Source organism: Dromiciops gliroides, chromosome 2 (genome assembly GCF_019393635.1).
Source record: "Dromiciops gliroides isolate mDroGli1 chromosome 2, mDroGli1.pri, whole genome shotgun sequence".
Taxonomy (NCBI): Eukaryota; Metazoa; Chordata; class Mammalia; order Microbiotheria; family Microbiotheriidae; genus Dromiciops; species Dromiciops gliroides.
Genome location: NC_057862.1, coordinates 87,605,175 through 87,632,624, shown reverse-complemented (window position 1 = coordinate 87,632,624; position 27,450 = coordinate 87,605,175). Strand labels below are relative to the sequence as shown.

General features: G+C 41.2%; 1 protein-coding gene across 1 annotated transcript in view; it reads left to right on the top strand.

The window, feature by feature from the left end:
• Positions 1-27,450, top strand: part of HTRA1 (HtrA serine peptidase 1) — a 75,376-nt gene that overhangs the window by 6,704 nt on the left and 41,222 nt on the right. The window lies entirely within an intron of this gene.

Here is a 27,450-nt window from a genome sequence, read left to right as displayed (position 1 = left end):
CTAGAGAAGGAAATGGCAAACCACATCAGTATCTTTGCCAAGAAAACCACAAATGGAGTAACAAAGTATCAGACATGATTGAACAACAAAACCAAATTCAAATTACATATACATGTAATAAGATATAAATGTAAATGTTATAGATTTGTATAGATGCATATATAATATTGTCTTTATATTAATTACATTGCATTCTATCATACAGGTCACATGTTTATGTTTTGGGGAGGGGACAGGATCTAGTGAATAGAGAACTGGTCTTCATATCAGGAAGATCACATAGTGGCTGTATGACCGTAGGCAACTCTCTTAGACTTTAAATTGCAGGGAAGATGGCAGCAGGCATGGGTAGAAGCAGTTTTCTAGTCTAGGCGTTCTTTATGCTAATAAGATCCCAAGTCCAGTCCTAATCCCTATATTTTATAATTATCAATTTGTTTTGTTTTGTTTTGGGGGGGCAATGAGGGTTAAGTGACTTGCACAGGGGCACATAGCTAGTAAGTATCAAGTGTCTGAGGCTAGATTTAAACTCAGTCCCCCGGAATCCAGGGCTGGTACTTTATTCACTGCACCACCTAGCTGCCCCTAATCCCTATATTTTAGTGTTGTTGATGGTTGAAATAACATTCAACTTTGAGTGAATATGACTCATTTTCTGCCTGATTATGTTTTAAAAGATTCTTTGCTGGCAAGATAATTTTTGATTGACATTGAAGGTTCTATTATGCCCCATGTGTTATGGTGACCATATTTTCCAAAACACAGTCTGGACACATGGTCTGATTAAAGGATATTCCTTTTGGAAGGCCTCATTTAGAAGTACAGCGTATTTTCTTGGCATTGGGACTCTGTCTAAGAAATTTGGGTACTCCCTGTTTACAATAACAGGTTGGGAAGAGGACTGTAGCAGAAAAAACATTGGAGTGAAGTCAGGAGACATGAATCTCAAACCTATTTCTGCTAATTCCTAACTACATGGCCTTGGACAAGTCATTTCATCTTGATGAGCCCCTGCAGTTTACTTATCTATGGCATGGGACTAGATGGACTAAACACTACCTATGATTTATTCTAGCTGGAATGCTAAATTATTCTGAATCAGGATTCCAATTAAACAGACATGAATGGGACATGAATGAGAGGGAGAAATTCCCTTTTGGGTGGTGAATTGTGCTTTCTCTCCAATCAGAAATTGCTTTGCCTCCTGGGCCAGTTTCTCCAAAACTCTCTTTGCAGCTTCCTTCCTTGGTAATTAGTAAGATGTGGGTAACTTCTCCCTAAGTGAGTTGCTGGGGTAGTGCTGAAGTCTGACAGATCAGGGCTATTTGAGGAATATTTGAGATATTGAAACTATTTCTCTTTTTTATATTGATTGATTGATTGTTTTTTGTTTGTTTTTAATTTCTTTTTGAAACTTTCTTGTTGTTGTTGTTTTTTAGTGAGGCAATTGGAGTTAAGTATTAAGTGTCTGAGGCCAGATTTGAACTCAGGTATTCCTGACTCCAGGGCTGGTGCTCTATCCACTGCACCATCTAGCTGCCCCCTGAAACTATTTCTTAAAGAATCTTCCCTCCCCCTGACTCTTTATAGACAGTTCTGGGAGTTCAGATCTATTATGTTGATTAATAAAGATATATGACCAAGGCAGCCTTTGGAAACAGACAGGACCACCCTGTCAATTTAAGGTAACTGAAATTAGCTGTAGAACACAGTTATTTAAAAAAAGTAATCTCTTATTATAGAGTTCTAAATCAGGGGTTTGAGAATCTTTCTTTCTTTCTTTCTTTCTTTCTTTCTTTCTTTCTTTCTTTCTTTCTTTCTTTCTTTCTTTCTTTCTTTCTTTCTTTCTTTCTTTCTTTCTTTCTTTCTTTCTTTCTTTCTTTTCCTTCCTTCCTTCCTCCCTTCCCTCCTTCCTTCCTTCCTTCCCTCCCTCCTTTCTTCCCAATTTAAAAATTCTATTTATAAATTAAACTCATTTAGTTCTTATGTGCATATGCATACCACATTCCAGAACATATTTTCTTTTATATTGAATAATAGGACAGGGGGTTTACTCAAAGGTGGCTGGGGGTGGGGGGGTGGGGATGCAGACCAGAAAATGTCAGGAAATCTTGCCTTATGGTTCATGGGAGAACACAGAAATCAACATGAAGTCATAAGAATCATGATTCACTGGCGGTCTCCAGTTTACTGTTGGAGTCTCTGGCAATTTCCAAGTTTTACAATCATTAATTCCACAAGCATTTATTAAGCACCCACTGTTGTGACAGGCACTGTGCTAGGTGCTGGGGAGACAAATGCAAAGAATGAAATAATCCCTCCTCTGAAGGAATGATAATAACACTAATGATTTTTGGCCTTTATATAGCACTTAGATCTTTTCAAAACATTTGATAAATAGGATCTGAATTGATCCTCACAGTGACCCTGTAAAGTAGCTGTTATTATCATCCCCATTTTACAGATGAAGAAATTGAGGCTGAGTTAACATGGCTAGCATGTGTCTGAGATAGGATATGAACTCAAATCTTCCTGAGTCCAAGTCCAACACTCTCTGCTGTACCACCAGGCTGCCTATGAGGAACCTACATTCTAACCATAACTGATCAATGTGTCTTGTTTGGTCAGGACTTTGTGCATAATTTTTTGAGTTTGGGTAGCCCCTTTTCGCTTGGGCAACAAGGTTGTGTAGAGAAAACAGTGATCTGTTTATAATAAACTTCCTTTTCAGTTTTGTCATGAGGCTCATTGCATGGGGGAAGATATGATGTGAACTTCATTTTTCTAATATCCTCCAAGAGCTGAGTCATTTTTGTTCCATGTAAATTGGAGAACTTTCGGTAGGCTGCCAGTATATTAAATGGCTAATCAATTCGCAGTGGGGGAGGGGAGGTGATGCTTACAGAAATTCCTGCCAATTTTGATCCAACTGGAAAATGACTGCCATCTGGAGACCGTAGGAGTAGGCAGTAACATTCACCATTTCTTGGCAGCCAGGGAACCCCAAAGAGGACATCCTTATTCTATCACATCTCCCCAGTAGTAGATTCCCCTTGGCAAGGTGTGACAATAAGATGGGCAACATATGTGGTACCCTGTTGAGACTCCTACCGTGAAGCATATGTGAATCAAAAGGTTAAATTATAAAATTTTCCTGTTCTTGATGTGTCTGTCTTAGTGTCCTTGTTTTTTTTTCCTTCTTGATAGCATGAGGTTTAATAGCCCTTGATAGCTCTTTGCTTTGTTGATGTGTTCTTAGCTTGTCTCTCTTACAGATGTCCAACCTGTACAAAAGTCATATTAGAATTAACCAAGGTCATCCAAAAAGAGCCCTCCTCTCAAAAAAATTTATAATTCACTTATTACTGAGTAGCATGCTATAGAGTTTAGGACTCGGGAAATCTGGGATCCAATTTTAGCCTGGCTGACTTTGAGCAAGTCACTGTATTATGAGAGATTTGAATAAGAGAATCTCTAAGGTCCCTTTTTAGCTCCAAAGACCTGTGATCCAATGAAAAGTCCCTTCATTTGACAATAAGCTTTTGGTCGAGAATAAGTAGGGCCAAAGCCACAGACTTGTCAGCAAAAGAAGGAAGAGCATCATAGACATTATTTAGGAAGTTCCAACCTCAAAGTCCCTGAAGCTGTTTGCCTAGTGAGGGCTATGATTTTCCATGCAGCCTTTTTTTTTTTTTTTTTTTTTTTTAAAAGGAGCTGAAACAGCTTTTAAAAACTTTCTTGACCTGAAAGATTTGTAAAAAGCTACTGGTCTATGGGCCAACTCTGCCTTCCCTTCCCCCTCACCAAAAAAGTTCTAAGCACCAAAAAATGTCACTGAGCCGTAATTACAGTGTTAGGCTGGAGAAGAACAATCAGTACAGGAATTATAATGAATGTAATAAAGTTAGTGAATCAGGGCAGAAATGTTTCAAGTTCTACAACCTCATCAGCCTTTCTTTGGGACAAAATGACCAAGTTCTTCAGTCACTGAAAGCCGTGATGACTAATAAGAAAGCGGTCCTAAACTGCAGCAACTGGGAATAGGCTAAAAGTCACTCCACACTCAGTTTTTAAGTCATCTTCTCCAGTTTACAAGTCTTTCCAGTTAGTGGTTATTCTTGACTTGGGAAAGACAAAGTATGGTATGGTGATCTGCGGTAGTAAAAAGGCAAATCTTAACTGAATGATGCTTTGAAGAAGGGTAGGGTTTGAATAGAATCAGAGAGTGTTTAAGCTGGAAGGGATTCTTAAAGTCATTTAATCCCATCCCTTCATTTTACATTTGGGGATACTGAGGCCCAGAGAGTGCCTTGCCCAAGACTACACAAAACTAGTGAGTGGTGATGGTTGTTTGCCCTTTGTTTTTGAAGAGGACTAATGACATCATGAGTGATGTCTTGAATTACACATGAGTCGGATTTAAGTGAGGCAGAGTGGGCACAAAGTCATCAACCTTACTGTTTCTTCCAGAGTCATCAAAGTCCAGTGTCAGTCATGCCGTGAGTGGTAGAGGCAGGGGGAGAGCATATGTTTCATGGCTTCCTGTCTCCCATGGTTCCTTCTGTTACAACAATGCAGGCATAAGCTTATTCCAAACAAACTTTTACTAAATTCGATGGAAGAATATAGGACAACAGTTGTTTGTTTTATTTCCTCCCCCTTCTTTCCTTCTTGCATCATCTTTTCCCCCTGGGGCAATGAGGGTTAAGTGACTTGCCCAGGGTCATACAGCTAGCAAGTGTCAAGTGTCTGGGGCTGGATTTGAACTCAGGTCCTCCTGAATTCAGGGCCAGTGCTTTGTCCACTGCTCCACCTAGCTGCCCCCAAGACTTTTCAAGGAAGATAATGAATGTAGCATTAAAATGAGAATATTTTAGAGAAATGGGAATTATGCATCAGGTAGATAAAAATAACTGTTCTTTCACAATTTGTTAAATCACTGAATATTAGTGATGAATGAGAACTTCAACATTTTCTAAGCCAATTTATTTTAAATATTTGGAAACTAATGCCCAGAGAGGAGAAGCAACTTGCCTATGGTCACGCTAAGCATTAGAGTGTGACCTTGTGTGACTCCAGGCAAATCACTTAACTTCTATTTGCTTCAGTTTTCTCAACTATAAAATAGGGCTAATAACAGAACCTACCTCTCAGGATTGTTGTGAGGATCAAATAAGATTTGTAAAGCACTTAGCACAATGCTTGACACCTAGTAGGTGCTATGTAAGTGGTGATACCCTTCCCTTACTCTTTTTTTTTTTTTGCGGGGCAATGAGGGTTAAGTGACTTGCCCAAGGTCACACAGCTAGTGTCAAGTGTCTAAGACTGGATTTGAACTCAGGTTCTCCAGAATCCAGGGCCAGTGCTTTATCCACTGTGCCACCTAGCTGCACCCCCTTCCCTTACTCTTAGTGGCCGAACAGGTACTAGAATCCAGACCTTCTGACCCCTATTAGACTAAGAAGGTTGCTTCTGCTGCACCACCCTGGTTGTAATTGTTCCTGAGCTGATAACTTGAGCCAGAAATTATTTCTGGCATCTGCCTGCCTTTTGCTAATTTCCTCTTTCATTTTTTCTTCCCCAGAACCTCACTTTATTCCTTTCTAAATCTGTGTTTTCGGGGCAGCTAGGTGGCTCAGTGGATAAAGCACCGGCCCTGGATTCAGGAGTACCTGAGTTCAAATCTGGCCTCAGACACTTGACACTTACTAGCTGTGTGACCCTGGGCAAGTCACTTAACCCCCATTTCCGTGAAAAAAAAAAAACCACAGCAAACCCCCCCCCCCCCCAAAAACTAAATCTGTGTTTTCTTTGTCCTGAGAATATCTTATCAGTCAAACCATTCTCCTTCCACCTGTACCTCTCCTTAGCTTTGTACTAACTGGAGAGGCAGCATTGTGGGTGCAGGGATTAGGGGCAAATGACCCGGAGTTATCATTTACTGCCTTGGTGACCTTTAGCAAGTTCCTTTAGTCCCATAGCCTGTGCTTCCTCATTTGTAAAATTAATAGTTTGGATTAGATCAAGGGTTCCAAACATTTTCTTTTGTCTTAGACCCCTTTGAACATTTGGGGAACTCTTCTCAGAATAATTTTTAAATGCATAAAATAAAATGCACAAGATCAAAAAGGAAACCAATTATATATATATATTTTAGTGAGGCAATTGGGGTTAAGTGACTTGCCCAGGGTCACACAGCTAGTAAGTGTTAAGTGTCTGAGGCTGGATTTGAACTCAGGTCCTTCTGACTCCAGGGCTGGTGCTCTATCCACTGTGCCACCTAGCTGCCCCTCATATATATATATATATTTTAAAAAGACATAATTTATTTCTCATAAAAGTTCTCAGACCCCCTGAAATCTATCCACAAACCTTTGGATTAGCCAGCTCAGAAGCCTGTGCTTCTGCTATGTATAAGGCATTAATGTGAGAACTGGGCATTTTCCAGCATCACCCAGTTCTCATTATATGCCATTCTTCACAGCACACCCTGCTCTTCCTAGTTTCTCCCAACCCCACTTGATCTGGACCTCGTTCCTTCACACAAGTCACTGATCCTTACTTCATCCAATCCCCTTGAGCAACTGATGTCTCTGGAGTTTCAGACATCCGGGCCACTTTGCCTAAGGAAAAAGAATTCCAGAGGGAGGCTGAATGATTTTGGCAGAGCAGTCTCACAACAAGGAGTAGCCAGAGCAGGAAGACTGCTTAGCTGAGAAATCTGGGAAGGTCAGGAACTGAGCCAGATGCTTATCAAGGGGAAAGTTGATAGTGTTTTTGTGAACTGAGCTTTCAGCTGTTTCCCTGAAGATAATAATAGATACATCATGTTTGACTTTTGGTGGAGATTTTTTAAGTTTATGGGCAGACTTGATTTGAAAACTTTAAAAAATATTAACTAGGTCAGAAAAGACTGTTAGATCAAAAACCAGCAACCCCCATCAAATGCCTCCAATCACCCCAATGAGAAGGATATTGGAAGAGGGCCTGACTTTAATTCTGGCTCTTGTTCTGTCCAAGTCTCTGTGACTTTGGGCAAGTGTGTTAATATCTCTTAGCCTCAGTTCTTTCCTCTGTGACTTGGGGATAATGGCACCTACTCTATCTACCTCTCAGGATTGTTGTGTGGATCAATTGTAATCTCTGCAAACCCTTTTGGAATCATAGACTGACGATTCAAGTTAGACAGTATGGTAACATGCCTTTGGGTATTTAAGCATCAAGGTAATGAATAAAACTGAATGAATGAAAAAGCATTTATTTATGTACTCTGGGCAGGAACTGTGCTTAGGGCTGGGGATACAAATAGAACTAGTGTGATGGTCCTTGCTCCCAAGGACGTTACACTTAAACTTGGGGGAGACATAAGATAAGAGATAAGATAAAAGAAAGCTCAGCTGTATGGAGGCTGGTAAGTCCAAAGACAGGGTGGTTGGCAAGACCTAGCACTCTATAGTTTACATAAGTATGTCACATGAGGGTGAGCCAGGCCAGCTGACCTGAAGGCAAAAAGTCCTGGTGGTCCTCCATCTGACTGGAGCAAGAAGAATGGGTCACTCCCATTTCATTTGTTTGATTTGTTTGTGGAAAAGAGGCTGTTAATCTACTTTCTTATTGGCCTGGGAGAAATAACTAAAAAAAGGCAGTTTGGAAGGGAGGAAACTTTGGACCCAGAGGTCCCTCATTATTTTCTGAACCCCAATATTACAGCGAGCCACCCAATTAACTTTCCCCATATTAAATTTGGCCCCTATACTTGCAAGAAGTCAAGCAGTCTAAATAGGTTCTGGGTGACTACGGGAAGAGATGAGGGAAAAGCACCCACTTTGTGGCTGGGAAAGTCAAGGCACTAAAAAAATAGATTTGAACTGTGGCTCTGACACTGGTGTGTAGAGGTTTGTTCTCTGTCTGCCCACATTGCCGCTAGTTATATTGATTCCAAGCTTTATTCTCAGTCTTTTCTGCTGAGCTTTTTAGGTCCTATTTCAGCTGCCTCATGTTCTTCTTTGTTTAAAGTTTGGGCAGAGTCCCAAATAAAGTATTCTCTTACATCACCAAGTAAATGAGAGAGGGATTCACAGTCAAGTCCTATAGCTTGGCATGTGGCACATTTCCCTCTCAGTAAGTGTGCTAAGCTGTCGGTGTGACAGGATCAGAGAGAAAGGGGCATCCAGTACCACTTGGAGAGCTTAATAGGGGTGGAAATAGAGACCACTTTTCTCTCCTCTCTTTTCCCTTTAAGCCATTGTATAGGGGTTACCAAAACCCCCTCCAAACAGCAAACAAACAAGTCACCTTCAATTTCCTTCTGACCAAAGTGGGTCGTAGGTAGGACCAGAACAGAGTGGTCATCTTCAGCTTAGTTTGAAAGATCTGGCTAAAGGCTACTGCTGAGAGAACTTTCCCTTCAATTCCAGACATGTATTAAATATTTCTTATGTGCTGAAAGGTATCTTTCCCCCTTGATCCTTTAATGCTTGGATTCGTGGCCTTTGGCATGAGGAGAGCAGGGCTCTTTCAGTACTTGACCCACATCTTTGGAATTCTCCAGCTATTGTCCTAGGTGAAACATTCCTGCCTGGTCCAGAGGCCCTGTTTTGGCCATTCCCTCCCCAGCTCCCCAGCTCCCCACCCCCAATTACCATGCAGCACTGATTAGGATGGAGGCTGGTTTCCTGGACTCACTTCTGTTTTTGTTTCTTTCCCTGCCCCAGACTGTTTTGGGGCCAGACTTTGAATTGCAGCCATTTTTTTTTTACCAGTTTCCTTGGAATTTACGTCGTGGGGCGGACGGATCGCAGCCACTCTAGTTAAAAATGAGGCAGAATGAGTCTTGTGGGATGTATCTATTGACCCGTTATTTCTGTAGCACATCGGATGAGTATTCCCCGCCCCGCTCCTTTTCCCAGAACAGGAGTTTTTGCACAGAGCACAATGCTGTCCGCACTTCACACCTCATTATTTCCAGTGACAAATTTAAATCTATTTCTTCTTTGAGTCCCAGACTCTGTTTCCTGAGATGTGACCCATAGGGAGAGGGTGGTCAAAGCTCACAGGAGGAGGAGTTCTAGGCCAAACAACAGGTTCTATGTGCATCCAAGTCATTCATTTCTCCCAAAATAGCCCATTTTAAATGTGACTTTCCTGGTTCATCATTTTCTCTTCCTCCCCCTCCCCTCATCCGATCTGGCTTTCTCTCCTTTGGCTTCTCACAATAATTCTTGTATTTAAGCACGGAATCCCACAAAACAGGCTTTTCTTTTAGTAAACATCATCTTTGCTCTCACTGAATATGCCCCATTGCTTCTCTCTACCAGCTGCACAGTTATCTTATAAAAGGGGCTAGTGTCAGGTTGAAGTTAACATTCTAACCACTGTCCCTATTGTTCATGCATAGCCTAACTTCCTCCTAGCTGCCTGACCTCTGACCGCCTGCTTTGCATCCAGGAGGTCCATCTGCACCTCCACCTCTCCTCAGCTCCTTTCTTCATTCCCAGTTTCTCTTCCCTTCTCTCTCCTTTCCTCTTCTCCATTTCTCTCCTGTTTTCTTCATCCTCATCCCTTTTTATCCTCTGTAGTTCAAGCCTTAGTCTACTAGTGACACAGGCATTTCTTTGACCTATTAGGTCTAAGAAGGTTTCAGATCTATAGTTTGGTTCTATTTCTTGGCTTTCCCAGTCACAAAGGGGGTGCTTTTCCCTCATCCCCTCCCGTAGTCACCCAGGACACATTTAGGCTTCTTGATGGCTCACAATGCCAAGGGGAGGCATTATGGTTTAGTGAGAAGTGGAGTGAGCTTTGAATCAGGAAATCTGAGTCCTCATAGTAAGGTAATCAATGATGGTAGTAATAATAGGTAATAATAGGTAGTAATCAATGATGGTGTTGAACAAACTAACTTGTGAGAAACCCCAGGAAGTTATATCCCTCAGAACCGAAGTTTTCTGTAAACCAAGCAGGTTGAATTAGAGGATCTGAGACCTTGAGAATGACTGAATGGTAGAACTGGGAGGAACCTAAAAGACCAGCTCATTTAGGGGCGAGAAACCTGAGGTCCAGTCAAGGAAGGTCAGAGAGCCAGGAAGTGGCAGGGTTGGGACAAGAGTCCTCTTTTTTTGACGCCAAGTCCAGTGCTTTCTGGACTCTTTCTACTATACCACATTGTTTAGTGAATCTCTGTTGAATGAATGAACTGAGGACAAAGATGGCCTGTTTACAAGCCCGGTGTAATGGAAAGAACACTAGACTTGGAGTCTAGAGGCCTTGGAATTCTAGTCTCAGGCTTGCCACTTGCTCTATGACTTTCAAAAAACCATTTTAGCTTCAAAAACTTTGGGTTTCTCATCAGCATAGTGGGGTTAATAATATATGCACTGTACTGCCTGTGTCTCACAGGGCCATTATATAAATTAGACAATACATACATTTATGTAATGCGTTGCAACTATAAAACCATTAACTTGAATTATATTCCTGGAAGAGTTGTAGAATATACTATCAAAGGGATAGTTAATGGACATCTAGAGATAGAAATGCTAATTATAAAAGGGGCAGCTAGGTGTTGCAGTGGATAGAGTGCTGGGCCTGGAGTCGGGAATATTCCTCTTCCTGAGTTCAAATCTGGCCTCAAGATACCAGCTGTGTGACCCATGGCAAGTCACTTCATCTTGTTTGCCTCATCTGTAAAATGGAGAAGGAAATGGCAAACCACTCTGGTATCTCTGCCAGAAAAACCCTCAAATGGGGTTACAAAGAGTTGGACGTGACTGAAATGACCAAACAACAATCATAAAAGAGCCGCCATGAAGAACTGGTCACACAAGCCTAATCTTTTATTTTTTTTTGATGGGTAAGCCTCAGGAGTACAGTAGAATTTAAAGAGATTTTAGCAAAGCACTTGACAAGTCTTTCATGCTCTGTATTTGGGGAAAAAGTTGAGATAGAGGCTAGATCAGAGGTTCTTAACTTTAAGGTCTTTTTGTGTGTGTGTGTGGGGGGGCAATGAGAGTTAAGTGACTTGCCCAGGGTCACACAGCTAGTAAGTGACAAGTGTCTGAGGTTGGATTTGAACTCAGGTCCTCCTGAATCCAGGGCTGATGCTTTATCTACTGTGCCACCTAGCTGCCCGGTAACTTCAAGGTCTTTTAGAAAATATTTAGATAACTATATTGTAATATGACTAGTTTGGTTTGTATTTTATCTTGTGCATGTAAAACAATGTTCCAAGTTCCACAGGGTACCTAGACTTCATCCGACTGCCGGAAGAGTCCATAATACCTCAAAGAGGTTAAGAACCCTGGGCTAGGTGATAGCATAGTTTGGTGGAACTGGTTGGATAACCCAGACCCAAAGTGTAGTCATTAATGGTTTGACATCAATTTAGAACTAAGTTGCTAAGTGAGTGCCCCAGAAATATGTCATTGATCCTGTAATGTTTAAAATTTTTATTACTGAATTGGCTAGAGGTATGTATTCCATGCTTATAAACTTGCGGATGACATGAAGCTAGGAGAGATAGGTAAGCTTGTGTTGGGTGACACAATCAATCACAAATCCCCAAAGATCTCAAAAAGCTAGAATGTTGGGTCAAATATGATATAATGAAATTTAATAAGAATAAACTATTTATAAAAAGTAGGGAAGGCATGGTGAAAGAGGAGTTATTTTGAAGAAGATCTGAGTGACTTAGTGGACTCCAAGTTCTATATGTCCTGTAGTGTGATATAACAACTAAAGCTAAATCTATTGAAATTGGGTCCCACTGAGGGAGGCATAGTGCCCTGGACTAGTTCTCTGTACTTGCCTTCATTAGACCACATCTGATGTATTGTTTCTAGTTTTAGGTACCATATTTTAAGAAAGACATTCACAAGTGGGAGAATTTCTAGAGATGGGAAGCCAGGATTGTCAAGAATCCTGAAGTCACAGCCACGTGAGGAGGATTTGTTAAAAAACAAACTGGTTACATTTCACCTGAAGGACCAAAGACTTGAGGATAGATAATCTCTCTTTTCAATTTTTTTTTTTGGTGGGGCAATGTAGGTTAAGTGACTTGCCCAGGGTCACACAGCTAGTAAATGTTAAGTGTCTGAGGCCGGATTTGAACTCAGGTACTCCTGAATCCAGGGCCAGTGCTTTATCCACTGTGCCACCTAGCTGCCCCACTTTTCAATTGTTTTAAGGGCTATCATATGGAAAAGTGTTAGTCATGTCTAACTTCAGAAAGCACAAGTATAGGAGAAATAGATAGGGGCAGTTTCTGGCTCCATATGAGGAAAAAAAATCCTTTGGAGCTCTCCAGAGTGGGCTGCCACAGGAGATAGGTGAGTCTCTTCTCAGTGGAGGTCTTAATGTAAGAACTATAAGTAGTTAGAGAAGATATGGATAGAGAAGATTCTTGTTTAGGTATGAACTGGACTAGGTAGATGGTCTCTGACTTATCTTCTAACTCTTAGAGTCTCTGATTAATAATAATAATAATAATAATAATAATAATAATAATAATAATAATAAAATGATGATAACTAGGGGCAGCTAGGTGGCACAGTGGATAAAGCACCGGCCCTGGAGTCAGGACCTGAGTTCAAATCTTGCCTCAGACACATGATACTTACTAGCTGTGTGACCCTGGGCAAGTCACTTAACCCTCATTGCCCTGCAAAAAAAAATGACAATAACTAGCATTTACATGGTACTTTACATATGTTAACTCATTTGGTCGTACAAGAACCCTGTAAGATAGATGCTATTATTATTCCCATTTTACACATTAGGAAACTGAGGTACAGAGAGATCAAGTGACTAGGCCAGGGTCACACAACCATTGAGTGTGTGGGGTAGACTTCACACTCAGGTCTGGGCCTGAACTAGTACAGTTGTGTGAATAGAGAAGGGGATGACTGTGAGGAATGAGAAAAAACACTGGATTTAGCAGCAAAGAAATCATCAGTGGCCTTGGAGAAGGCAAGTTTAATAAACTGGAATGGACAGAAGCCCAAATGGAAGGGGAGAAGAGAAATGAGTGGGAGGTGGTTAAATGGAGTAAAGGAGTGTGGCCAGATTTTTTGCTGTTTGGCTGTGAAAGGAAGGAGAGATATCGGACAAGAGCCAGAGGGGATACTAGGGTCAAGGGAAAGGCTTCTTTTTCTTCCTTTTTAAGAAAAGATTAGGGAGACCCAGACATGTTTAAGAACTGGAAAAGAATTCAGTGGATAAAATGAGGTTAAAAATTAGGTCCCCACAGGGAGAGGGGATCTGGGATTGAGTGCAGGTTGAAATTGAATTGTCCACAGTAAACATTCCTTCAGATGTCTGCCACACTTAGGGAGTGCATAGGCCACCCTAGATTTCCCAGATGGTTCCCTGTGACATGTCGAGCAATTCAAATGGAGTGCTACCCTCTCTAGGACAAGCAAGTACTTTTAAAAGAAATCAAAGAAACTGAGGGCCCAAAACAGTGTGGGATTTCCAAGAAGGAATGAAAACTTCAGGTGATTGCTTGGGACTTTTAGACCTAGGGGTTGTTAACTTTTTTGGCAGTTTAGAGAAGCCTATGGACTCCTCAGAATAATGTTAATAGGATTACAAAGTGAAAACATCCTTTTTAAGGACAAGCTATCTGGACCCATCAGAATAAAGTTTGACATTTTTTATAACTCAATAATATTTTATTTCATTCGTACATCACTTTATGTATGTTCCCCAACTGATGGGCAACTGCTTTAGTTCTCATTCTTTTTTTTTTTTTTAAACTGGGCAATGAGGGTTTAGTGACTTGCCCAGGGTCACATGGCTAGTAAGTGTCGTGTCTGAGGCTGAATTTGAACTCAGGTCCTCCTGAGTCCAGGGCTGGTGCTTTATCCACTGTGCCACCTTTAGTTCTCACTCTGCCACAGAACAGTACTGCTCAAACTAATTTGCTTCACATGGAGACCTTTCTTTTATCTTTCACCTTGAAAAAGTTCACTATCTTTGGGGAAGGAAGGGAATATTCATTTCTATAGTGCTTACTATGTGCCAGGCACTGTGCATTTATCACTTTTACAAATGTCTCATTTGATCCTCATCAACCCTGTGAAGGAGGCGCTATTATTATCAACCCCATTTTACAGTTGAGGAAATTGAGGCAAAAAGAGGCGAAGTGACTTCCCAGGGTCACCTGGCTAATGTTTGAGGTCAGATTCAAAGTCAGGTCTTCTTGACACCAGGGCCAGCAATCTCTTCCTTGGGACAGGGACGCCTCTTCTTTCAGTCAAACAAATCTTTTTTTTTTCCCTCAGAACAAAGCTTTTTAAACTGTCGGGGTAGCAAAAATTTGGTTGTAAATGTTTGATTTGTATACCTGCTTTATATATCTTTCTACCCGAGGACATGTAGGAATTTCTTGGGTGAAAAGGGGTTGTGAGTAAAAAAATTTTAAGAAGTCCTGTTCTAGGAATTGCTATTGAAATGCAAATGTTATTAGTTAGCTTAGTGATATTGTGAAGAGATGGAGAATTAAAAGAATTAGTATGTTAGGAATGATCGTGACATAGTTGAAAGCACTGGATTAGGAGATTTGGGTTTTAGTACTGATGTTGAAACTACTTAGAACTGGAACCAACCAGTCAATCAATAAATTTATTAACTGCCTGTTATGTATCAGGCACTGTGCTAAATTCTGGAGATACAAAAAGAGGCAAAATATAATCTCTGCCCTGACAGAGCCTACAGTCTAATAAATGAGAAAGCCATTTTACTTTAGGGCTTCCCTCTCTTCTTCATCTGTAAAATGAAGGGGTTGGACTAGATTATTACTAAAATACTTATTCTGAAATCCAATTATGGGCTAGACCCTACTAATGGAGGCCAGCTAGTCTAGATCAGGGGAAGATGGCAGAGTGGCACCAAGATCTTGAAATAGAAAGGAAGGGGCGGGATTTGAAAAGAAGAGGTAGAGGAGCAAGATCCAAGATGGTGACTCAAAAGTGCATAGAGTAGCATCACCCAAGGATCGAAGTCTGTGTCCTAGCCTGGGAAAAGTAGGTGGTGGGAAGTCAGGATTTCATGGGGTTGGTGCCAGGGATACCAGGTGGGTTGGTCAGGGAACAGGCTATGATGTCAAAGTGGTTTGGATCAGAAGCTAAAAGAGTGGACTTGGGACCCAAACAGGAAAGAACCTTGAGGGAGTCTTGAGTGATGACAGGGAGCAACTGGCTATTTAGTACTTTTAAACCTGAGCAATCATCTGTGGCAGGAGTGATGTGACAGAGCTTTGAACCCCAGGTAAGAACACCGTATCTGTTTTTCAACTTTCTATTGCCAGTAACCCAGATTCCTTCAAAAGCCATCCATTGGGGGTGTAATGGAAAGCAATATAAAAACAAGTCAGCAGGAGTGGGAAAAGACAGACAATACAGATTTTTAAACATCCTCCCTAAAAATGTTGAGGGGGGTAGATAGGTGGAACAGTGGATGGAGTACCGGGGGCCTGTAGTCAGGATTATCTTCCTGAGTTCAAATCTGGCCTCAGACACTTACTAGCTATGTGACCTTGGGCAAATAACTTAACCCCATTTGACTCAGTTTCCTCAGTTATAAAATGAGCTGGAGAAGGTAAGGCAAACCACTCCAGTATCTTTGCTAAGAAAACCCCGCATGGAGAGTCAAACATGATTGAAAAAGACTGAACAACAACAAAAAGGTTGAGTACTTAGAAATATCTGTGGGCTAGGCAATTAAGAGATAATTGACAATTTAGAGAGCAGTTTCATGCTAGTGAGGTAAGAGTCTACTATGTAAAGCTGGGGAAGTGAGTAAAAAGAGATGATGGGGAGACAAGGATTATAGATGGCTTTTTTTTTTTTTGCAGGGCAATGAGGGTTAAGTGACTGACCCAGGGTCACACAGCTAGTAAGTGTCAAGTGTCTGAGGTCAGATTTGAACTCGGGTCCTCCTGAATCCAGGGCCAGTGCTTTATCCACCGTGTCATCTAGCTTTGCTCAAAGACTACCCCCGCCTTGGGGCAATGAAGGTTAAGTGACTTGCCCAGGGTCACACAGCTAGTTAGTGTCAAGTGTCTGACGATGGATTTGAACTTAGGTCCTTCTGAGTCCAGGGCCAGTGCTTTTATCCGCTGTACCACCTAGATGCCCCCTATAGATGGCTTTTTAAAAGGAGTCTGTGACTGTAAAAGGGAAGATTGATTGGGATAGAGGTAGGGTCTGCTAAGTGTTTTTTTAATGATGTTGAGACCTGGGCAAGTTAGTAGGAAGCAGAGGAATAAATAGTTAAAGACGATGATTATAGAGGGAGGGGACAATTTAGGGGTTGATATGCCTAAAGGAATAGGAGAGAATGGGATCAGGGGAAAGCAGAGAGGGATATAATCAGACAGAAATATACTTTTTTTTTTTTCACGTGGCAATGGGGATTAAGTGACTTGCCCAGAGTCACACAGCTAGTAAGTGTCAAGTGTCTGAGGCCGGACTTGAACTCAGGAACTCCTGAATCCAGGGCCGGTGCTTTATCCACTGTGCCACCTAGCTGCCTCCCAGACAGAAATATAAAGCACCAAATTGTCCCTCTTCCTTACTTCATGCTGCTCTTCCAACTCTTTACTTCATTCTGTAATACTTGCAAAGACTTGTTATTACATCAATGTGGGGACTTCCTCCACACTATAACAGATCATCTTCATAGGTTGCCTTGGCCAAAAATCTTTATTTGGAATCTGACCTTTTGTGGATATGTTCTAATCTGGAGGCCACCCTTCTTGCCTTGGAGTAAAAGTACAGTGTGTGTGTGTGTGTGTGTGTATGTGCATCTTTTATTTCTTCCAGAAGTACAAATTATTTCCTGATTGTCACACCACTGATTGCTTTTTCTTTATGTGCAGAATGCTTTGGGTCTCAGTCTTAATGTGAGTCAATTTAGAAGGGTAACAAAAATATTCCTCATAAAACTCCAGGGATAGGAGGCTCGTCCCTAGGATTGGCATTAATGAATTTATGTCATTGACTGATCATTTATAATGAAAAGAGAGAATCCTCAGTGCTTTCCTCAAAGTGAAAGCTAGCAATTAGTGAATTCAAAAGACTTAGACAATGTGGGAGGCTTCTCTTATGTTGGATCCTTTGAGCTCTCCCTAGCAGTGGGGAGTTTATAAATCAGTAACCATAAACATATGTTTATGTGGTACATGATGAGAGTTTTCCTTCTCCAGAATGTGACTTGTCTCAGTTGCTGCTGAATGTTTTGCCATAGAGAAAATCGTTAGATGCTTTCTATTAATAAGAATGACAACGCTCGTCTTTTTTCCTGGATTCGGAATCATCTTAGCTATGAATCATTTAATATTTTATCATCTCTTTGTTCTGTAGGTACTTACTGTGGCACCTTGCTGGATTCATGGTCTTACTGTTTCAGCTACTTCTTTCTTTGCTTTAGGTTGCAACCCATCTATACTTCATCCCAGTCTATGCATGTTCTTCGGTTAGAAATATTAAGATCTCCCCAATCTTCCTTTATGTTCCTCCAACAAGATACTTCATCTCCCAGGTCCACACCTTTTCACTTGTCTGTCCCCCATTCCTGTAATACTCTCCCCTCTGCCTCTAGGTTTCCCTCAATCTCAACTAAAATCTCACTTGCTATAGGAAGCCTTTTCCAGTCACTCTAATTGCTGACTCTGAAATTGCCTTCCATCTGCCTTATCTTATATTCATCCTGTATATGCATAGTTGTTTTCATGTTGTTTCCCTCCTTCTCCTCTGAGCTCCTTGAAGGAAGGTACTGTTTTTGCCATTCTTTGTGTCCCTGGCATATTACAAAGTGCTTGGAAAGTAGCAAGTGCTTGTCAACCAACCAACTGACACTAGAGTCCTTCTCTGTGGCTACCAGTGTGACACCTGGCCTGTCTAGCCATTGTCCCTCACGTTTTTTTTGGTGGGGCAATGATGGTTAAGTGACTTGCCCAGGGTCACACAGCTAGTTAAGTGTCAAGTGTCTGAGGCTGGATTTGAATTCAGGTCCTCCTGAATCCAGGGTGGGTGCTTTATCCACTGCGCCACTTGATTGCCCTTCTCCCTCACTTTTGCTACCTAGCCAGCACATTTCATTTTCAGATCATATGTTATCTTTATTGACTTTGATAGCATTTTTCACCTTCAGGTTGTAATGACACCACCTACTGGAGACTTGCTATAGGAAAGCTCCACCATGAGGAGAATGCCTCAGAGGGCAAGGCCATGCAGCTTTTCCTTGGCGTCAGGAAGTAACCTTTGCGCATGGGTACTGTCTATCAAGGCTACCAGCCAATCAACTTGAGGAGCCTCCCATTTTCTGGGAGGGGACAGGAAGGAGGAAGGAGGGCCTGCCTGGAGAAGTCTGTATCTTTTTGGTTCCTGACTTCATGGTGGTGGTGGTGGCAGCTGCAGGGGCAGAGGACTTCACAGGAAAATTGAGGAAAGATAGGATTGCCATGCTGTTGGAATTCTGCTCTCAATCTTTTTCTTTCTGTCTTTCAATAAACCCTTAAAAACCTAAACTCGTTTTATCAGTGATTTTAGTCAGTTTCCCTCAAAACTGGGGGAACAGATTAGAACCTACATTTAGAATCTTAAATTACACAAGGTTATCTAGGGACACTTAGTGATTTTGTGTGGTTTTGGAACATTCAGAAGATACAGCTTATGCCCTCCAGTTGAATGTTTCATTTATAATTACATGATGTGGTATTAGCTTGGTTCTAATCAAAAAGGCAGAGGAAAAATGAGGCTCTCTCTTCACAGAGATAACTTAATCACCAAAGTGTTCCTTTTTGGCCACCACATCCCTCTGTGTTTTTCTGTATTGGAAAGAGCAGGAACTGTTCTTCCTTTTTATATTTGTACTTCAGCACTTGGCACAGTGTTGGACACATAGTAAACTCTTAACAAATGCCTTTTCATTCATTTCTTCATGGAGGATTCCTTCTCCCTCCCTTTAAAAAAACACTAGGTTTCTACTGTCTTCATGGATGGAGAAGGTAAACTTTGTTTCTCTGCTTTAAAAACTACTCCAGTTACTAACACTTACAAGTTATGGTTGGAGCGCTCTTTAGGTCTGGTTATTTTTATTATTATGCTCTAAAACTAAGGTTCTTAACATTTTCTCTAATGTAGCCTACTTTCCTCTCTGCCTGCCCTGCACAGTCATGGGGAAACTAAAGGACTCTGCTTCAAAGTAATGTTTTTAAATGCATAAAATGATAAAATACATTATAAGGGAAACCAATGATATAGAAATGCAGTTATCCAAAGATTTTTTAAAAAGTTCACCAATTCATGACTAAGAATCTCTGATCCAAAGTAGTGATGATGATAGCTGCCATTTCATTTTCTGCTTTGCAGAATATTTTCTTGCACAACTCTATAAGATAGATGAGAAAAAGAAACTGGAGCTCAGGAAAGGTTACTTACTGACATACAAGTTGCTAGCAAATAAATAGTAGGGCCTGTTTAGGGACCCCGGTCTTCTGACTCCAGACACCCAACCACTGTTCTTTTCATCTTATCATAAATTGATAGTAATGGTAATGAAAGATAATTTTTCCTGTACACAAGGGGAGGAAGGCATCATAAGTATTTTTTTTTTAGCCCAGAGCAAATAGAAATACATCTGCCATGCTGCTTCCCTATAAAAGACATTGGCAACCTAGGCAAAGTGCTTAAAGGCAGGGCAAGAGACGGTGTGGGCTGCCAAAGTGACTTTCTGAAGGCACACGGTCTGATTATGCAATACTCCAACTCAATAAACTCCAGGTTCCCTGTTACCTCTGAGTCAAATACAAACCCTTATGCTTTTTAAAGCCTTTAACAACTCAATTCCAACCTACATTTTTAGCCTGTCTCCCCTTTTTGTTCTTACTAGTCTATTCAAATCAGCCTTCTTCTTTTTTTTTTTGTGGGTCAATGAGGGTTAAGTGACTTGCCCAGGGTCACACAGTTAGTTAAGTGTCAAGTGTCTGAGGCTAGATTTGAACTCGGGTCCTCTTGAATCCAGGGCCTATGCTTTACTTCTTTTTGTTTATCACCCACGCAGAGCAGGCCATCTCTGGCTCTGTCCCTTCCTTTGTCCAGGTTGCCTCCGATGCCTGGAAGGTGCTTATTCCTCTTAGAATCTCTAGTTTCTTTCAAATCACAGCACAAGAGCTACCTTCTGTATGAGGCAGGGTTATAGTTCTGGCATGGTTATCTATCCTTGTGGAGATGCCTGCTAGGTGGCTGGAATGACAAGACTGAAAATTTTTTTTTGGGGGGGTGCTCAGGGCTAAAGATAAGGACACAAGAGTCAGTTGTGTAGAGGTGATCCTTGAAGCCCTCTCCATTCACCACCCCTGAACCCCTAGCATGGGCTCAGACACAGGATACCACAATTCTTTTGACACAGTTTGCCAAAGGGAAAACAACCAACAGAACACCCAAACCCACACAAGACATGCATCCAGGGTGCCCTGACATGCCTCCAAGCCACGTCTGACTTGCTCCTTTGTTCTCTCCACCCAGGTCTTTCTGTAGACCCCAGAATTGGAGTGGCCGCCTTTGTCCAAAGATACTGCAATGGCATTCACTCTGTCTGCTTCCCTTAACTCCTGGAACCATGGGCAGAGAAGCCAGTGTGAGCTGAGCTGCCTCAGCTGAGCTGCCTCACCTCAGCTGCTCTCTGGAGTCAGGACATGGTGGTGGAAAGCTTGCCAGGGCAGTTTCCAGTGCCTGGTTCCCTTTCTTCTTTCCTACCTCCAAGCCTTGCCCTGTTCCTCCTCGCCTCCCCCCACCCCCCACACTGTCCAGACCCAAGATGAGGAAACTGAAGTCTGGAGACATTAATTGACTCGTCTTCCTCTTCAGCTTTAGGAAGTTTATTTTAGACAAACACTTATGAGTTCAGTCACCATCACTCTGAGCCCCCAGTTAGGAAAATTCCTAGCATGTAGGCAGAGGTTGGGCTTTCTGCCTAACTTTGCATTTCTATCTATCTCTAGTTCATCCCTAGCCTCTTTGTGGTTAAGGGAAGATTCAATTTACTGGAAACACTGGAGCAATGAAACAGCCAATTCTGGTGTAGTGTCTGTGGATAGACAGACACTAGCAAGGGAAGATGAGGAAAGAGGAGACCTTCTCTTGGACCCTAGCCTGGGTCCTGGGATTGGAGATTCTGGTAGAGCCAGTGATCTTCTTTGATATCTCCCTTCTCTGCCACATCCCAGTCCTATGTTTTTGCTCCTTAAAGGTGTGCCAGAAAGTCACAAGCTCTAACTTCTTTCATTCCTCCTCCTCCTTCTAGCTAACTTCATAGAGTTAGGACCCATACAGGACCCAGAGGAAATATCCAAATCCTCCAGCTTGTTGGAATTTAGACTTCCTTTCTCTTCATCCAATGGCTTTCAGAGTCTTCTTTCACATTTAATTTAAGGTCATTTCATTGATTGATATGTATTCTCACCTTACAGTTAAGTTATCAGAGCTAAAATGAAGGGGGTGGGGAGGGAATTGCTTTCAACCCCACCCTTAAACACATAAGCATTGTCCATGGAGTAGCCATCAAACACCACAAATGACATCGTTTCTGTAAAAAAGCCTTTTCCCTTCATTCCAAATGATTTCCAAATAAGTCAAACTGCTTCGACCTTGTATTTTGTTATTAATTTTGTTTGGTCCTGAAAAGTCAGTAAATTTCCTTTTCTCAGTTCATTGACATTATGCTTTATCATCTGCTTGATAATGCCTCTGCCAATTTTTAGCAGCTGCCATATTCAGTTGTTTTTTTTTTAAATTTATGGTTAGGCCATTGAAAGTTTTATCATTTAGACTTTTTGTTGTGTTTCACTATTATTCCTTTTGGTTATAATTTAACATTATCATGCTCAATATGGAATTATACACAGAACTGTGCTGATCCAGTTCAAACAGGTTCTTGAGAGCTGGTCATTAAATGTTCATTTATGCCTCAGAAATCATCAAATGCTACAAATCAGGTCTTCATTCATTCATTCATTCACTCTCTTTTGATTTTCTAGACTTAAGAAAGTGATGGAGAAAATGCTAAAAATTCAGATTAAACTTAAAAGTGTATCCTGGGTACATTCCCGCCCATCCCCCAAAAGTTGGTTGTTTAACATTTACCAGCATATGCATGCATCATATCCTGTAAGGAGGTGGAGTGGAAGATAAATACAGGAGTAGAATCTTAGGGTGTTAGACTTGTCTTTAACCTTAGAGATCATCTAGTCCCAACTCCATGAGGAAAATGAGAACCACATTTTGGCTTGGGGTACTTACTGACCTTCTTAGGGAATTAGGAGCTGAGCTTAGCTAAGACTGGAGAGCCCATACTGGCTCTCCAATTACGGCTACATTTCCCAGTTAGAGTTAATTTAATGGATTTGGGTTAGGGTAGCAAGGGGGAACTGTGGATAGAACATTGGCCTTGGAGCTCTGAGTTAAAATAAATGCTTGTTAAACAGAAAAAGGGCAGCTATGTGGCACAGTGGATAGAGTGCTGTACCTGGAATCAGGAAGACTCAGATTTCTGAGTTAAAATCTAGCCTCAGACACTTACTAGCAGTGTGACTCTGGGCAAGTCACTTAATCCTGTTTGCCTCAGTTTCCTCATCTGTAGAATGAGCTGGAGAAGGAAATGGCAAACCATTCCAGTATCTTTGCCAAGAAAACCCCAAATGGGGTCATGAAAAGTCGGACAATACTAATCAACTAAACAACAATAACAATAAATGGATTCGGAGTAGTGAGTAGTGGGGAGTTGAGGAATCACCTCAGTTTGAAATAAAGCTCTTATGTATGCTTCTGGAAACATGTTCCAGGCTATTTTCTTTTTCTTTCTTTCTTTTTTTTTTTGGTGAGGCAATTGGGGTTAAGTGACTTGCCCAGGGTCACACAGCTAGTAAGTGTTAAGTGTCTGAGACTGGATTTGAACTCAGGACCTCCTGAATCCAGGGCCAGTGCTCTATCCACTGCACCACCTACCTGCCCCTATAAGGAATGAAAAACTCCTTTGAAACTATCATTTGTGTGTGAGAATTTCCATCCAATGTTGTGTCTTTTTTTTTTTTTTTTGCGGGGCAATGGGGTTTAAGTGACTTGCCCAGGGTCACACAGCTAGTAAGTGTTAAGTGTCTGAGGCTGGATTTGAACTCAGGTCCTCCTGAATCCAGGGCCGGTGCTTTATCCACTGAGCCACCTAGCCACCTCCAGGCTATTTTCTTATTGCTATGTCCCTTCCAACTATGAATTCTACAAACTTAAGAATTCCCTTCTGCCCTGCACTCCCGCACCAGTCTTTTTGTCCCCTATGTTGGATTCTAGTGTGGCAGTTTTACAAGTGTTAATATGGAAACACACACACACACACACACACACACACACAATGTGAAGTGTTTTAACTCATTCCTCAGGCAGAGAGGTCTGGATGTTGGAAGGAAGTGGTTATTGTAGATGTCTATCACAGAATTCCCCAAACCCTAGACCTCTGCTAGCCTTCTTTGGCCTTAGTGGATGGAGTTAAACCTTCTTCCCTCTTTTCCCTAAGGAAACAGAGCCTAAGTAAGCATCTAATGTACTTGCTTACAAATTTCTCTGGTGTAATGTTTTTCAAAGCTTGTGTACAGAAGGAATATTTCCATTCCCTTTATTTATATTGCCCTCCAACAGGCGAACCTAAGCAGCTTGCAGATGGGATAAATGGAAATACCTGGAAACAGAGACAGAGAGGAAATCGAGTCAGTCACAAGGAGCAAATGTGGTAGAATTGCTGGTTTCCTGCGGCTCATTCATCTTCCTCTTTCTATTTCATCTGGCTAATGAATTGTGAGCAGCAGGGGACCAGAAGTCAGGAAACTTGCATGACCTTGGCTAAATCTCTCACTGTTCCCAGCCTCTTTTCCCATCTTTAAAATGGGAGCAAAAATATTCACTCTGCCTATATTTCAGTGGTCTTTGAAATGTAAAGTCAGCTAATGTGAAGTACTTTGAAAGGATAAAAAGTATCACTTTGATTTTAAATGCTTATATTAATTAAACTTTTTTTGTAGAACTTACCTTTCATGTTTTTTTTTCCCCTTGGTTGGGTGTCGGGGGGAGGAGATGAGGAATATACTTTTCAAAAAGGGACTTTCAAAAGTAAAACAAAAAATCGATCCCCACATCTCTACTAGCCAAAGCTGTGAAAAAGAGACCTGTTTTTGTTCATAAAGTCAGGCAAGTGTTGTCTTGCTGAGGGAAGGTAAACTAAAAGGAGATAGCACTTGGGCTCCTGAGAGATGCTGGAGATGGCTCTTTCCCCAAAGCAAGGAAGATGGATGCTGTGGACTCAGGCCACAGAGCTTTCCACAAAGACTCTTTGAGGAAACAATTCCCTACAAATGTTGCTCTGTTGCTGGAAGGAACTACTGATGTGCAGCTGGGATGACTCAGCAGCATTCCCAGATGTCCAGAAGTTTTGTAGGTATTTCAGCAGTTCACTTCATAGCTGCTCACAGCACAGCAGTAGGAGCAGTGATATGTGGGTGATTGAAATGCATCTAGTAGCAGAACAGCCTACCCTTTCCTCTCTCACCTGAATTAAAGTGATTGTGAAATTAAGAGGCTCCCTGGGAGGTAGGTAGGTGTCTTTCTGTAGTAAGATGAAAATGTGGGGTCCTGAGGCAGCTAGGTGGAGCAATGGATAAAGCACTGGCCCTGGATTCAGGAGGACCTGAGTTTAAATCTGACGTCAGACACTTGATACTAGCTGTGTGACCCTGGGCAAGTCACTTAACCCTCATTGCCCTGCAACAACAACAAAAAAAAAAAAAAAGAAAGAAAAAAAGAAAACGTGGGGTCTTTAGCACCTTTTTCAAATTTTAATTTATTTTTTCCCCCTGATTTTTCTTTGTTCTTTAGTTGTGTCTGATTCTTTGTGCGCCCCATTTGTGGTTTTCTTGGCAAAGATACTAGAGTGGTTTGTCATTTCCTTCTCTAACTCATTTTACAGACAAGTAAACTGAGGCAAACAGGGTTAAGTGACTTGCTCAGGATCACACAGCTAGTAAGTGTCTAAGGCCAGATTTAAACTCAGAAATCTGAGTCTTCCTGATTCCAGGTACAGCACTCTATCCACTGTGCCACATAGCTGCCCTTTTTCTGTTTAACAAGCATTTATTTTCTTTCTCTTCCTTTCTCCTCTTCTCACAATGACCCACTAACAAAAGAAAAAAAAAGGGAAGCTTTTGTAACAAATATGCATAGTCAAACAAAACAAATCCAATCCTTAGTATTTTAAAATATTTAGGGACAAACTGTGAAGACTCCACCCTCCTTACCTTCTCTCTCTCAATTTTCTTGATCAGTTTTCAATTGATTATAATCCTTTTCACAGAAATTTATAATAAAGTGAACGCTGTAGTGATTTGTAGTGGGCAATGAGACAAGGCCCCTTCAATGGTGTCTGGTGTGTTGATTTTCCCAAGGGGCAGAACCACAGAGCTCCAAAGGGCTCTTTTAGAGAAAGCTGAGGAAAAAAAAGCCAGGGTGGATGAGATGGGGTGGGTACAGAGACAGTAATAACCAGTTTGTGTTAAGTCAGAGGTCCAGGGAATAGACTGAGTGAAGGGTCTTAAGAGTCCAAGTGAGATAAAGAAGAATCCAGAATGTATTGATCAGGTCTAGAAGAGCTACTATCAAAGCCTAGAGGGATCGATGGAGAAAACAAAACAATGTCTAAGGGACATCAGTAACTTGAGAAAAAAACCCAGTGCCATTTCTTTTAAAAAAAATACCTTTTTGTTGATATAGTTGGGTTTTTTATATCACCATAGTTTCCTCCAGTATCTCTCTCTTCCCCCTTTCAGAGAATCATCTCATGTAACAAAAAGTATTTTTTAAAGACAAAACTCCCCAAAAAACAAAAAAAAGAAAGGGAAAAAACCCAGTAAATAGAAAAAGTTCAAAACCCTGCAATGTCTGTATCACCCGTGGACAGAAGTCCATGGGGGTACACTGGAGTGCTGAAGGGAAAATGATGTGACTCTTGCAAAGACCAAATTGGGGGCAGGGGAGCATTAAAGGCAATAATAGAATAAAAGTAGAAGCTTGCGGTTAGATAAAATGGCAGGTCTGGGGTTGAAATTTGCTATTTGTAGGCAAGTTACTTAGCCTCACTGGGCCTCCATTTCTAGTTCTAAATCTATGATCTTAGAGATTTCCAATTAAATTAGATCAAACAAACAGTAAGGGACAAGATGCTGCTTGGGGTACTCAAGACAAAAGAAGAGAGACACTCCCTATCTTTAAGGATTTTCTATTTTGCTGGCCAATAGATTGAGATTTATTTGTATGACTTGGTGGGATGTATAATAAACAGAAAGCATTAGGAGTTTGAGAGAAGAGGTATATAATTATGTTTATTATTGTAGAAGGAGTGATATATAATACTAAACATTCTCATTTTAGAGATGAGAAAATTGAAACTCAAGAGCTTAACTAATGGAAACGGCAGTGCCTACATATATGTTTATATGAGTGTAATGCATAGTATACACATATTATGTATAACATATATAATAATAGCTAAAATTTATGTAGTGGTTTAATGTTTGAAAAGCAATTTACAAACATTAACTCAAATGACAGCCCTGGGAGGTAGGTGCTATTTTATCCACATTTTACAGATGAAGGAAGTGAGGCAGGCAGAAATTAAGTGACTTACACAGGGTCATACATCTAGGATGAAACTGGATTTGAGCTTGAGTCTTCCTGATTTCAGGTCTAGTGGTCTGTCCAACGTGCCACTTAACTGCCTGGGTGTGAATGTATACAAACACATATATAGTTTCTGGCTTGAATTAATAATTTGCTTTTTTTTTTGTCTGTATGGAGATAGTCTGGGTTAAGTGACTTGCCCAAGTGTCTGAGATCAGATTTGAACTCTGGTCTTCTGGACTCCAGGGCCAGCACTCTATCCACTGTGCCACCTAGCTACCCCAATTTACTTATTTTCTATAAAGCATACATCATCTTCTTGGAATCATATCAGAAGCATCACTGGCTTCCACCAGCCTTCTGCTTATTTCTAGCTTATTTCTTTTCAGTGGTCGGAGGGAGTGGGTGAGGATAGGGGCCACAACAGGTGTTTTGTTTTGCCCAAGGGAGACAACAAAAATTTGAAAGTTACAGGAAGCACCAAGGAGAGTAGATGGTCATAACTGTAGGTGACAGTTGCTTGTGGGAACCCCAGGAATCACATTCTTGTGGAGAAATGATAGAGAAGAAAGAAGCCAGGAACAGCAGTTAAATTGAATAGATTTTGTTACTGTATCAGAGTAGGATTCATTCCTCGAGAGCTGGAAAGGAACCTATTTCTGTTAAGAAGATTCTTCGGGGTATTGTGCTTAGAAGTACAAAAGATTTTTTTCCCCTCTTTGGGAATTTCAAAGAC